Here is a 13,442-nt window from a genome sequence, read left to right as displayed (position 1 = left end):
GACGCGCGCGCATGCGCCCCGCGGCCGCCTGCCGGCCGGCCCGCCCCACCCCGCCTTCCCGAAGGGAGAGATTCCAATGTGCTTCCCGTTGGGTCCTAAAGCCGACCTCCCAGAAGCAGGCAATTTCCCCCCCCGGTTCACACACCCCTCTTATTCCTCCTTTTCTTTCAGTGCCCACGCCTCGGCAAATCCCTTTGGGAGTTTGCGGGATACGCAAGTGTTTTCCTCCAACCGTTTGCAACTTTTGAAAACATGGGCAATCTGGCTTTGGCATTTTAAAACCGTTTCAAACAGGTGGGGGTTGGGGAGCCTCATACACTCACCCTGGCGCTCACACTCACGCACACACGCACGCACTCACGCCGCCCTAAGCTTCCTTACCGCCCTCGGCCAGTGGCTGGCCCCGCTGTCGGTCACCGAGCCCGCACTGTCTGCCGCACCCCCACCCGCCCCCCGCCGCATTTCCCTATAATACGCAGTACCCGACCCCGAAGCTTCTGTTCGCCTGCACAAAGCCCTCGGGTTCGGTTCCTGGAGTGGGGTCTGCCCGTGGGTCTGCGATCCTGTGGAGGGGGACCGTGAGTGTACCCTGGGTCCCCCAACTGGGATCCCTGGGAGAGTCACACGCTCACACACACACACATACACCCTTAAACTTTGGGGCCAACTTTTTTGGACACGGGGAAAACTATAGGTGAGGGAAAGAAGCCAAAAAGCAAGAGGGGGTTCGGGTCTTCAACCGAAAAGGGGTCTAGTTCTTTAACTCCCTCGCTGGGAGAGACTTCTGGAGCCAGACATCTGTCTCGGGCTCAAGTTCCTGGCTGAGCTGGGCAGCCTTTGGACCCGCCCCAGGGCTAGGAGATAAGGATCACTTCTGGGTCTGGGATCTGCACCCGAGTTCTGGCGCTTGCGGGGGCTTGGGCGCGGCAGCCACCTCTCGGAATTCGCAGCCCCGGGGGCTGAGGTAGAGCCAGTTTCTATCCTTGCTAGGTTTCGGAACGTGCTCGGGGGCTGCGGACAGAAAGAATACCCTGCACCAGCAAGGCTGCACTCCCCACATACTCCCCAACTGGCCTGGGCGATAGTCTCCCAAGCATTTTCTTTCCCTCAGTGATTTATAACTTGTTTATTCATCTTTGGTCACAGGAGAGATTTCAAGCGCTAAATAAGGGAGGTGAGTGTAAAGGACTCAGAAAGAATGCGGTGCTGCAGAGATCACGGTTGAGAGCCGGGCTCTGGGGGTTAGGTTCCCACCGGTCCAATCTCTGTGTGACCTTGACCAAGCGCCAGGACCCCTCAGAGCCTTCGTTTCTCCCTTGTTAAGTAAGTATAACAATACCTCACAAGATTCTTGGGAGTATTACAGGGAGAACACTTGTAAAATGGCATATAATAAAAACTTAGTAGTATTAGTAGTAATAGTAGTAGTTGGAAAAATTAGGAATCATTTGGGGTTTCAAGTTAGATGATGATGATAATTCCTCCTCTCCTTTCTAAAGCTTAAAATATATAAGCATACATTTAAATATTTTAAAGCGCTGTTTGTAGGGTGCTATTCTAAGCCAATAAAAATAAAAGAAGATGGGCTTCCCTGGTGGCGCAGTGGTTGAGAGTCCGCCTGCCGATGCAGGGGACACGCGTTCGTGCCCCGGTCTGGGAAGATTCCATATGCCGCGGAGCGGCTAGAGGGAAATTTTGTCTTCAGCCTCTTTTCCTGGAAGATACCTATTTGTTTCCAACTCGACTGAATCAAGATGAGTATGAAATTCAAAAGGTTCATTCCCAAACCCAAGCACAGATCCAGCCAGTCAGAATCTTAGGGATGGGTTCTATCATCTGGACTTCTAAGGTTCCCTTGAAGTGGTGCTGGTATACAACATGAAGACCACAAGTCTAGCATCTTGATTCCTGAGCATTTTTTACATCACGGACCCTTTTAGGAGAAGAAATCTGTGGTCCGCATCTTCCCATAGAGTGTAAGCTCCAGGAGGGCAGTGAAGTTTGGTTTACTGATGCATTTGCAGTTCCTCGAACAGTGCCTGGTACCTGGTTAATGCTCAAGTATTTGGTGAGTGAATCCTTCCCCCCAAATGCACATTTTTGTGTAACACCTTAGACTGAAATCACAGATTCCCCTACAAATCACCAGTAAGCTTGACCTTGTATGTTCCTCACTTCCGCAGCCCATATTCTAGGATTGCTTACCAAGAATTCCCCCACCTGCCTCCAATCACTGGTCCCCTACCTCCTACCTCACTCCCACCTGGAGGAGTCCAAAGGATGGGCAAGACCAAGTGGTTTGCGATTCCTCCCACTGGCAGAGCACCATCTTCCCTCTCCAGGATTCCACGTGTTTCTGAGGCTGAGAAGAGAAAAGGACTTGGAATTTAGCCCACTTCAGATTTTAGATGTGGAATAACCCCCCAAAAAAGAAGGGATACCTAAGGGTACAGACAGCAGGGTGGAGAGAGGTATAGAGAGACATATTATAACCCAGGAACATAAAAAGAAGTAATTTGAACCTCCAATGCAGCTAAGACTGTCAGTTTTTCCAGACATTAAGTTTATGATATTCCCAGGCTCTCTGCTCCTCCTCTGACACTCTGTCTACTCTGTTTCTCCTGGTCCAGTTCCTGTGTCCCAGATTGGAAACAACTTCAAGGCAGAAATCATATCTATCCTTTTCTAACCTTTGAATCCTCAGCACCTAAACCCATGCTTTGAAGGGAGTGTGCATCATACACAATGAATGAATGAATGCATGGATTAAGTGTGATCTTAAACTGGATAATATATGGCCTTTGACATGAAGCCCATTTAGATTCGGTGGCTAGAACCGATTTATAGATTGTTATTTTGAAAGAGCTTATAGTTATCTTGGAGTATATTTTGCTTGAATAGATGTAAAGTGGGATCCTAGTGTTCTGGCTTCTCTCACGTACGTTATGACTTTGACAATACATTCCAGTGGACAAAATAATGCCATAAAATATCTAACTTGGAGGTTTACCGTGTGTGCCAGGATAATTATGTGCATTATTTTGTGTAATCACTACAACAATTGTGTGAGGTAGGTATGTCCTTGACTTGCATGAATGACCTTGATTTTACAATTGAGGAAAGTGAAGCTAGGCAAGTAAAGAAACTTGCTGAAGAGCTTGGAAGTGATAAAGCTAGGATGTGAACCCAGAGGCACAAACCAAAGCCCATTCTCAGAACCACTGCACTCTGAAGGTGTAGGATGTGGCCATCCACCTCCTAGCATATTTGGGTACCAGCATTCTTTGGCTCCTGAATCTGCCACATAGTGTGTGCATATCAGTTAAGTCACCGTGCTATCTCTTCCCTTGAAACTGAAGGAATACAGTGTTCCACTCCAGAATCCAATCTCCAGTTCCCCTTCTGTGGGCTCTGAAGATCGAATCATTTACTGTAATGTAAAGAGGACTAATTTGCAAACATTTCTAAAGTGTTTGGAGATCTGTGGGCTCTGGTACAGGCGACGTGCCAAATGGCCTTATACTGTTATTGCGGAAGCATTTCAACAATGAACTCTTAATAAACACAGTGGATCGAGATAAGTAAACTGTGACACAATAAACTCTGCACAGATTATGATTTAATTTTCATATAGCTAGTTCAACAAAGGGAAGAAAAAATCCACAAATATAAATTGTACATTGCTCTTCTTTCTCACAAATAACATTTCCTTTCAAAGTTTTCTAGTTGTGAGTAAAGAAATCATTATTGTAGTCTAAAGTGGTAACTTACCTCCTTTTTCTGAAAATGCTAGATGGAAGATAAATTCGTTGGTGTGGGGCAAAAGAGGACGTGAAAATTGGTTATCTTTTAGTTTCTGAAGAATGCCGTTGAGGAGTATGTTATAGATATCAAGGTAAATATTTCGTATTCAAGAAAGGTAACTGACGCCAAACTGGTAATTTAGAGCAGAAGATCAACAAAGGAGGTTAAAGCCCTTAGTTCAGATTGAAGGAAACAGACAGTGAGGGCAACTTTCCACGTCATCTCCTGGAGGGGCTTTTATGATTCGCTTGATAACTTGTTCTTTTCCTCACAGGGAGGCAGATGGGTTTTTTCTGACCACGGTACCACTTCCTTTAGTCCTTTCAGCTAGGCAAGAATAAATAAAATGTTAATTCTTGTGACCTTTCAAGACATCACATGTGAACTATTATTTTAGTACCCCAGAGGAGGAAGAGAGTTTAATCCTGGCTAATGTTCTGGTTCACTTCCTGGGAAACAAATGAATATTAGTAACTGGAAGATTTGAAATTCGACGTTGGGTCCGAGAAAGCAAGAGAAACCGAAGAATTTATCGTGGGAATCTCTCCTAAAATTTCCAAAATGTTCAGCCGTAAGGTAGCATATCATCCTACATAATTCCACTGAACATATACCTCATGATATTGTTAAGTCCTTGAGAACAGGGTGTTTGCATTTTCTTCCTAATAGATATTTGTATCTCATTTATTTCATCTCCCACCAACACTATGAAAATATAGTCATTGGAACATGGTAGATGCTTAAATAATACAGGATTTTATTATTGAAGGTGTTCACTCACTATATGTCTTCTTCTTTATTGTATGTTTTTAACAATTTATTGTACAGAAACTGAACTGAATGAGAGAGAAGGAAAATACACGTTGAAATCAAAGATGGAATGCCCATATTTTTAAAAATACCCTAGTAATGTAAGTTGTTGCAGAACAATTTTAAAAATAGGTAACTAAAAAGGCAACATTAAATTTAGTTATTCAAAATTGTATTACCACAAGGGACTTACCTGGCGGTCCAGTGGTTAAGACTCCACACTTCCAATGCAGGGGGCCTGGGTTCGATCCCTGTTCAAGGAACTAAGATCCTACCTGCCCTGGGGCGTGGGCAAAAAAAAATTGTATTACCACAAGGTAAGCAGTTTCTACCTTTGGGTGTATCTCCTCCTGGACTTTAGTCAATACAAATATATACACATGCACGCAATCTACTTTCTTAAGTTGTCTCTCTGTCTCCCTCTCTCCCCATTTGGAATTTACAGTTAATTTATGGAATAAAATAATCCTTTGTACCTTTTATTACTTACCAATATACCCTCAATTTTCTATTTGTTAAATATAAACCTCTACTGATCACTTTTCTTAGCTCAATAATATTCTATTCTTTGAATGTTCCAAGATGTATTAAACCAATGCCCTATTAATGATCATTTAGGATTCTGAATGGGGCTGAAGTAATTATTTGTATTAGGATGTTTTGGTTGCCAGTGACAGAAACCTAGCTGAACTAGCTTAAGCAAGAAAGGAAATGTATTACTCCATATAACTGGCAAGAGTAGAGATGAAGCTAGTTTTCATCAAGGCTGGATGAAGAGGCTCAAGCGATGCCCTCAGCTTTCTCCATCTCTCGGTTATTTTTTCCTCGGTGTTGCCCTCATCCCCTCCTACTACATACAGATTGGCCTTCTCCCGACAGCCGGGAAAGATAGCCACGTGCAACTTACATCATCCAGGTTTAGCAATCCCAAAATAAAGGAGATTTTTCACTGACAGATGGGAAGAGCAATGAGAGAAATTTCAGGCTGTATTAAAGCTTTCAGTTTCAATTGTGGAGAGTAGATGGAGTCTGCCTACTTTTCAGTAGCTTTGAGAATAAACACAAGTGAGTCACAGACATGATTGGCTGCTTGATCAAGCCTGGCAGAGTGTGTGTGGACTTGAGACGACTCAGGGAAACCTCATTAAAATGAGTTCCTATACAAGATCGTGGTCGCCTCTTCCACAGTTAACTAAGAGTTCCAAGAATTCAAACGTAGTGTGAGTTTGATTTCAATCAAAGCTGCAGTGGTTGGCCCACACGTTGGTAGCTATTTTGAAGATATTCTGAAGCTGGCAATAGTGCAGAATTGTACCCTTTACAAGGGAAGCCAGTCAAGTGTTACACGTGTTTAATACAGATGGTTTGTTAAACTACATAACATCAATTTCAAATATTCTGAAATGAATCTTAAATTTTTCGGAAGCTAAACTAAAAAAGAAAATTAAATATTCTAAGATGGCCCATGACAGTTGGTAGATTGTTTTCATTCATTTGTTCATTCAACAGATGTTGATTAAATACTTATTTTGTCAATTCCTCCTAGGCACTGATGGTACAGCACTAAAAGACATGCTATTTTTTTTGCTGGAGGAAGCTTACCTCCTAATTGAATGCTCATTGGATACTGAGACAAGAAAACATACCAGTTCAATAGTGTTGGGTAAGTCCAATGCCAGGGAACCTAGGGTGATTCTGGTGGACATCTCTTTGGGAAGGATTGTAATTCACAAATATGTCTTCAGAAACTAAAGGTGCCATTGTTAGAAGAACTTCTTGCATCCTCCACCTAAAATTTATTTTAATAGTATTTTAATAAGTGAAAGACAATGTCCAGTTTTATGATCACATTATGATACTTGAAGATGTGCTTTATGGAACCATTCACTGAGTTCCCAGATGGTTACAGCTGCCCACAGTGTGAATATATGGTCCCATAAAGAACAACTCTGTCTTGCCACAAAGCCGATCCAGCAAACACTAGGCAGAGTTTTAGAAAATGACTCAGCAATCTGGAATCTGAGCAACCTTGCTCCTTGAACTGTACCATCTTTGGAAAATTGTTCCCCATAAAATCTTGTAGCCAGATGAATGAGGACCCCAAAAAATGTGTTATTCACTTTCCAGATTTAGCACATTCCTGGAATTTTAAACTCATTTTTGTGGACTGTTGCCCAGGTGAGGGGAGGCTTAGCCAAACCGGGAGTGGTTTTGAGCAGCATCCCCCAGGGAATCAGTGCCCAAATTTGGCATGCTTGTATCCTGGACATTCCTGACACTCCTGGCTGAGAAATTCAGCTTGCCTGAGTTTGGGTACCCCAAGGATTTTACATGCAGCAGAGAACTGCTGAATTAAGCTAAGTGTTGGAAGACATTGCAGTTTTAATCATTAAGTTAGTTCCCTGCTTCAGTGAACTTAAAAGCTGGCATATGCTTGGGAATGTTTCTGCTTCCAAATGCACAGCATGTGCATTTTTCAGATGTTTGACCTTGATCTTGTGACCTTTGCTCTAAAATCCTGAGAGTGCTGGGAACACTCACAACTGAGTGATGGGAGCAAAACTAGACAGATAGCAATTCTTTTTTTCTTCTCTCTCTTTTTCTTTCTTTTTTTTTTCTTTGCTTAAATCTTAGGTTACTCTGTTTTAGACTAGACCCCTAGTCTAAATAACTTCCCCTTCAGTTATTAATTTTATTTTAATCTATCATTTTGGTATGACTTTACATTTTGAATTGATATCACTAAAGCCTAAAACTGGTAAAGCTATGTGATCCACCTGCTAAGGCAAGCTGGCATTTATGACACCGCTCTCCAGATAACCTTCTCTAGGTTAATGTTTTCAAATTTTTTCATTCCTGTTCAGAATAAGAAATGCATTTTGTTTTACCACCACATATATACAACATAAACATGTATATAAATAATTGAAAAAAAAGTTTAAAGAAACCATATTTATCCTTTCTTCATATGATGCACTATACCTTGGGTTATGGCCCACAGCCAAATTTATTTTTTAACCTTTCCCTGTATTACCTACAAGCTAAGAATGGTTTTCTGTTTTTCAGTGGTTCAAAAACAGACAACCAAAATACACTGAGACATATTTACAATATGTCATGTGCTCTTCTAAATCTTTGCATTTGTTAACTTGTTAAATCTCTGGTGATGAACATATTTTGAGGGAGTGCTCAGTATGCAGGATGCTTTGGTAAATGCTTTCAGTGATGCACTTACTTAATCCTCTCTACCTTATGAGGCCGGGAGTATTAGCAGTCCCACTTAATAGATGAGGAAACAGATGCTATGTGACTTGCCCAGGATCACACACCTAGGAAGTGGCAGTTGGGATTTAATCTTATGTTTCTCTGCTTCCAGACTTTTGATTCTTTTTTTTTTTTTTTTTTTTTTTTTTTTAGACTTTTGATTCTTAATGCTATTGATGTCTGCAGCTTCATGACCACAGCTTAACACATAATATGGGCCCAATGCATATTTGAAGAATGAATGAATACATGTATGAATGAATGAAGGATGCACAGATAGAATGATGGTATCCCATAAATCCTGACAACTATGGGAACACAGATAAATTAGGTGATTGCTTGGTGCTTTAAAAAGCAAGCAAGCAAACAAAAAACAAAGTAAATCCCTCATTTATTGAGTGCTAAATACTGCATTTAAGTGCTTTCAATACATTTTTTCAATTGACCCTCATAAATGACACTCTGAGCCAGATGCTATCCCTATTTCGCAGAAGGGACTGAGGTTCAGAGAAGTTAAATACCTTGCCTAAGATGACATGACCAGTATATTTAGACCTGGTGTGACTAAGACAGACGATGTTCTTAATTACTGTGCTATGTACCACCATTTATTAATTTCTAATGTCACTGTAATACTATCTACCCCCATGATTTTGTAAGCAAAATAGACGATGTATCAGAACGTTCATCAATAACTATAATAGTTTCCAATGACATATTTCTCTATCAAAAAGTTAAAAACTCAAGGTGGAAGAAGTAGAGGAGGCAGAGAAATGCCTTCCAGTACGTTTGATATGGAGATTGTGTTATTAAAATATTGTTATATAATTTTTGCAAATGTTCTATAAATCTAAAATTCTAGATTATTTATTATTATTTATTCTAGAATTAATTTTTTTAAAAGAACAGTACTAAACACATGGGAAAAAAATGTTTAACTTCATTAGTTATTAGAGACATGCAAACCAAAACCCCAGTGAGATACTACTATACCTCCACTAGGATGGGTACAATTTTTTTTTTCATGGAAGATAACAAATGTTGGTGTAGATGCGAAGACATTAGAACACTTATGCATTGCTGCTGGAACTGTAAAATGATGTAGACACTGTGCAAAACAGTTTGATGGTTCTTCAATAAGTTAAACATAGAATTACTATACCACCCAACAATTTAGTTCCTAGGTATATATATCCAAAAGAATTGAACACAGGTGTACAAACAAAAACTTGTACATGAATGTTCATAGCGGCAATATTCACAATAGCCAAAGATGGAAATAACCCAAAAGTCCATCAAAAAAATTAATGTATAAAGAAAATGTGGCTATCCATACAATGGAAAATTTTTCAGCTGTAAAAAGGAACAAAGGACTGATATACGCTATAAATAGAAGAACCTTGAAAACATGATGTCAAGCGAAAGAAAACAAATACAAAAGACCACATAGTGTGTGATTCTATTTATCTGAAATGTCCAGAACAGGCAAATTCATAGAGATAAGAAATAAATTGGTGGTTATCAGGAATTGTGGGGAAGCAGGAGGAAGAGTGCTGGTTAATGGTTATGGGATTTCCTTTTGGGGTGATGAAAACGTTCTGGAACTGAATAAAGGTGATGGTTGCACAACACTGTGAATGTACTAAATGCTACTGAATTGTGTACTTTAAAATGGTTAAAATAGGGAATTCCCTGGCAGTCTAGGGTTTAGGACTTGGTGCTTTCACTGCAGTGGCCCCGTTCAATCCTTGGCTCTGCAAGCCGGGAGGCCAGAAAAAAAGAAAAGAAAAAAGGTTAAAATAGCAAACTTTATGTTATGTGAATTTTACCTAAATTTAAAAACTCACTCTGACACCATTTTAAAAAGGTAGCATACTGGGCTTCCCTGGTGGCGCGGTGGTTGAGAGTCCGCCTGCCGATGCAGGGGACGCGGGTTCGTGCCCCGGTCCCGGAGGATGGGCCCGTGGGCCGTGGCCGCTGGGCCTGCGTGTCCGGAGCCTGTGCTCCGCACCGGGAGAGGCCACGGCAGTGAGAGGCCCGCGTACGGCAAAAAAAAAAAAAAAAAAAAAAAAAAGGTAGCATACTAAAATAATATAGAATGTGCTGGGATATACGATACAACTTACAAAGGAAAAAATTTAAATATTACATGAAATACCAGTACTCAGTACAGCATTCTGATCTTGAGTATGGACTTTCAAAACTGGCAGCTCTAGAATCAAAGCCCTGTGCTGTCACATAATGACTAGTTATCCTTAGGCAAGTTTTATAACCTGTAGGAGACTCGCAGTCCTCATTCATCAACTGTGTGTAATTGCTGTTAGTTATAATGTAATACTTTTTATATAAGTTGTCACTTAGCCTAAATATGATGACAAAGATTAATATATACTTTGATCTTTTTTTCCTTTGTATATATGTGAATTGAGTGTTGCTTGTCTTCCTAATGGTCATTTCATTAAAAGCCAAGGGTTTAGGGAGATAACCATCATAGTTTTGTCACGATATGTGTCTTTCTACATCCCAGGAAAAGCATCCTGTGAACAGATCTTTAAAGTAGCTTCCAGGGACTTCCCTGGCGGTCCAGTGGTTAGGACTCCGCACTTCCACTGCAGGGGTTGCAGGTTCCATCCCTGGTCAGGGAACTAAGATCCCACATGCCGCAGTGGTACGGCCAAAAAGAAAAAATAAAAGTAGCTTCCAAAGGAATCTAGCAATTCACTATAACTATTATGTGAGGTTACATGGAAATTTAGGCTAAATTGCTTTAGTAAAATTTCCAGGCTGCTCCCAACCTGTTGCTAAGGAAGAACAGTCGTGGAATATGGGAGTTGATAGGAAAGACTTCATTAAGAAAAGAGATACCTATTTTTCCTTCCCTTCCCCTTGAGGATAACTAAGCTGTCCCCGTGAATATGAAGACTGCTCTTTCTTCTTGAATTTGCATATGGCATCCTCCCAGGTAATTTATGGAACAAATCCTGACACAGCTCCAGAAGAAACCATATAGCCCCTTCAGTATCGTTAGTAACCGAAATGCCAAACGTTTAAAGAGGCAGAGGAAACCCATCTCCCAAAGGCTCAGACCCAGCACTCTCTGCTCTATACCCTATACAATTCCTCCACCCACACAACTCAGCCTTTCGTAAGAGAAAGAAACTTCTAGAACCCTGCCCTCTAACCTCTGTTCCTCATCTTCCGGAGCCCTCCTGGGAGTTGAGGAATGCGGGAAGATAGCGGCAGGGTTTGGCTTCCAGTTGGTCAACCCTGACACTAATTGCTCTCCGGGAGATTTCAACCTTTGTTCTTGGCAAGAAACTGAAGGACAACGAAAGCTGCCAGCTGAGTGACTATATGAAGAGCAGGAAGGTGGGTCTGGAAGGTATCTGGGAAGGGAAGGGTTTAACAGTTTCCACTCCTGCTCAAGCATTCTAGTCTTACCAACAACTGTAACAAAGTTTCACTGACCTACAGGCATACCTCGTTTTCTTGCGTTTTGAAGATACTGTATTTTCATAAGCTGAAGGTTTGTGGTAACCCTGCCTTGAGCAAGTCTATCTGCACCATTTTTCCATCAGCATTTGCTTACTCCAGTTCTCTGTGTAACATTTTGGAAATTCTCACAATATTTCAAACTTTTTCAGTATGATTTTATTTGTTATGGTGATCTGTGATCTTTGATGTTACTATTGTAATTGTTTTGGGGGGGCCACAAACCATGCCCAAGTAAGAGGTAACTTATCTGATAAATGTTGTGTGTGTTCTGACTGCTCTACCAACCAGCTGTTCCCTGTCTCTCTCCCTCTCCTCAGGCCTCCGTCTTCCCTGAGACACAACAATATTGAAATTAGGACAGTTAATAATCCTACAATGGCCTCTAAGTGCCCAAATGAAAGGAAGAGTCACATGTCTCTCACTTTTTTTTTTTTTACATCTTTATTGGAGTATAATTGCTTTACCATGGTGTGCTAGTTTCTGCTTTATAACAAACTGAATCAGTTATACATATACATATGTTCCCATATCTCTTCCCTCTTGCATCTCCCTCCCTCCCACCCTCCCTATCCCACCCCTCCAGGTGGTCACAAAGCACCGAGCTGATCTCGCTGTTCTATGAGGCTGCTTCCCACTAGCTACCTACCTTACGTTTGGTAGTGTATATATGTCCATGCCTCTCTCTCGCTTTGTCACAGCTCACCCTTCCCCCTCCCCATATCCTCAAGTCCATTCTCTAGTAGGTCTGTGTCTTTATTCCTGTCTTACCCCTAGGTTCTTCATGACATTTTTTTCCCTTAAATTCCATATATATGTGTTAGCATATGGTATTTGTCTTTCTCTTTCTGACTTACTTCACTCTGTATGACAGACTCTAGGTCTATTCACCTCATTACAAAGAGCTCAATTTCGTTTCTTTTTATGGCTGAGTAATATTCCATTGTGTATATGTGCCACATTTTCTTTATCCATTCATCTGATGATGGACACTTAGGTTGTTTCCATCTCCGGGCTATTGTAAGTAGAGCTGAAATGAACATTTTGGTACATGACTCTTTTTGAATTATGGTTTTCTCAGGGTATATGCCCAGTAGTGGGATTGCTGGGTCATATGGTAGTTCTATTTTTACTTTTTTAAGGAACCTCCATACTGTTCTCCACAGTGGCTGTATCAATTTACATTCCCACAAACAGTGCAAGAGGGTTGCCTTTTCTCCACACCCTCTCCAGCATTTATTGTTTCTAGATTTTTTTTTAAAACATCTTTATTGGGGTATAATTGCTTTACAATGGTGTGTTAGTTTCTGCTTTATAACAAAGTGAATCAGTTATACATATACATATGTTCCCATATCTCTTCCCTCTTGCGTCTCCCTCCCTCCCACCCTCCCTATCCCACCCCTCCAGGCGGTCACAAAGCACCGAGCTGATCTCGCTGTTCTATGAGGCTGCTTCCCACTAGCTATCTACCTTACGTTTGTTAGTGTATATATGTCCATGCCTCTCTCTCGCCCAGTCACAGCTCACCCTTCCCCCTCCCCATATCCTCAAGTCCGTTCTCCAGTAGGTCTGTGTCTTTATTCCTGTCTTACCCCTAGGTTCTTCATGACATTTTTTTTTCTTAAATTCCATATATATGTGTTAGCATACGGTATTTGTCTTTTTCTTTCTGACTTACTTCATTCTGTATGACAGACTCTAGGTCTATCCACCTCATTACAAAGAGCTCAATTTCGTTTCTTTTTATGGCTGAGTAATATTCCATTGTATATATGTGCCACATCTTCTTTATCCATTCATCCGATGATGGGCACTTAGGTTCTTTCCATCTCCGGGCTATTGTAAATAGAGCTGCAATGAACATTTTGATACATGACTCTTTTTGAATTTTGGTTTTCTCAGGGTATATGCCCAGTAGTGGGATTGCTGGGTCATATGGTAGTTCTATTTGTAGTTTTTTAAGGAACCTCCATACTGTTCTCCATAGTGGCTGAACCAATTCACATTCCCACCAGCAGTGCAAGAGTGTTCCCTTTTCTCCACACCCTCTCCAGCATTTATTGTTTCTA

The 13,442-nt window shown here is 41.2% G+C and overlaps 1 long non-coding RNA gene across 1 annotated transcript; it reads left to right on the top strand.

Moving 5' to 3' along the window:
• The first annotated feature begins 491 nt into the window (after positions 1–491).
• Positions 492–9,768, top strand: LOC116762020. Its single transcript, XR_004352201.1, has 4 exons — positions 492–578; positions 1,147–1,323; positions 6,161–6,277; positions 8,032–9,768. It is a non-coding gene; the product is annotated as an uncharacterized LOC116762020 (long non-coding RNA).
• Positions 9,769–13,442: the final 3,674 nt, after the last annotated feature.

The sequence above is a fragment of the Phocoena sinus genome, chromosome 11 (assembly GCF_008692025.1).
Source record: "Phocoena sinus isolate mPhoSin1 chromosome 11, mPhoSin1.pri, whole genome shotgun sequence".
NCBI lineage: Eukaryota > Metazoa > Chordata > Mammalia > Artiodactyla > Phocoenidae > Phocoena > Phocoena sinus.
This window is presented reverse-complemented; position numbering and strand designations above follow the sequence as displayed.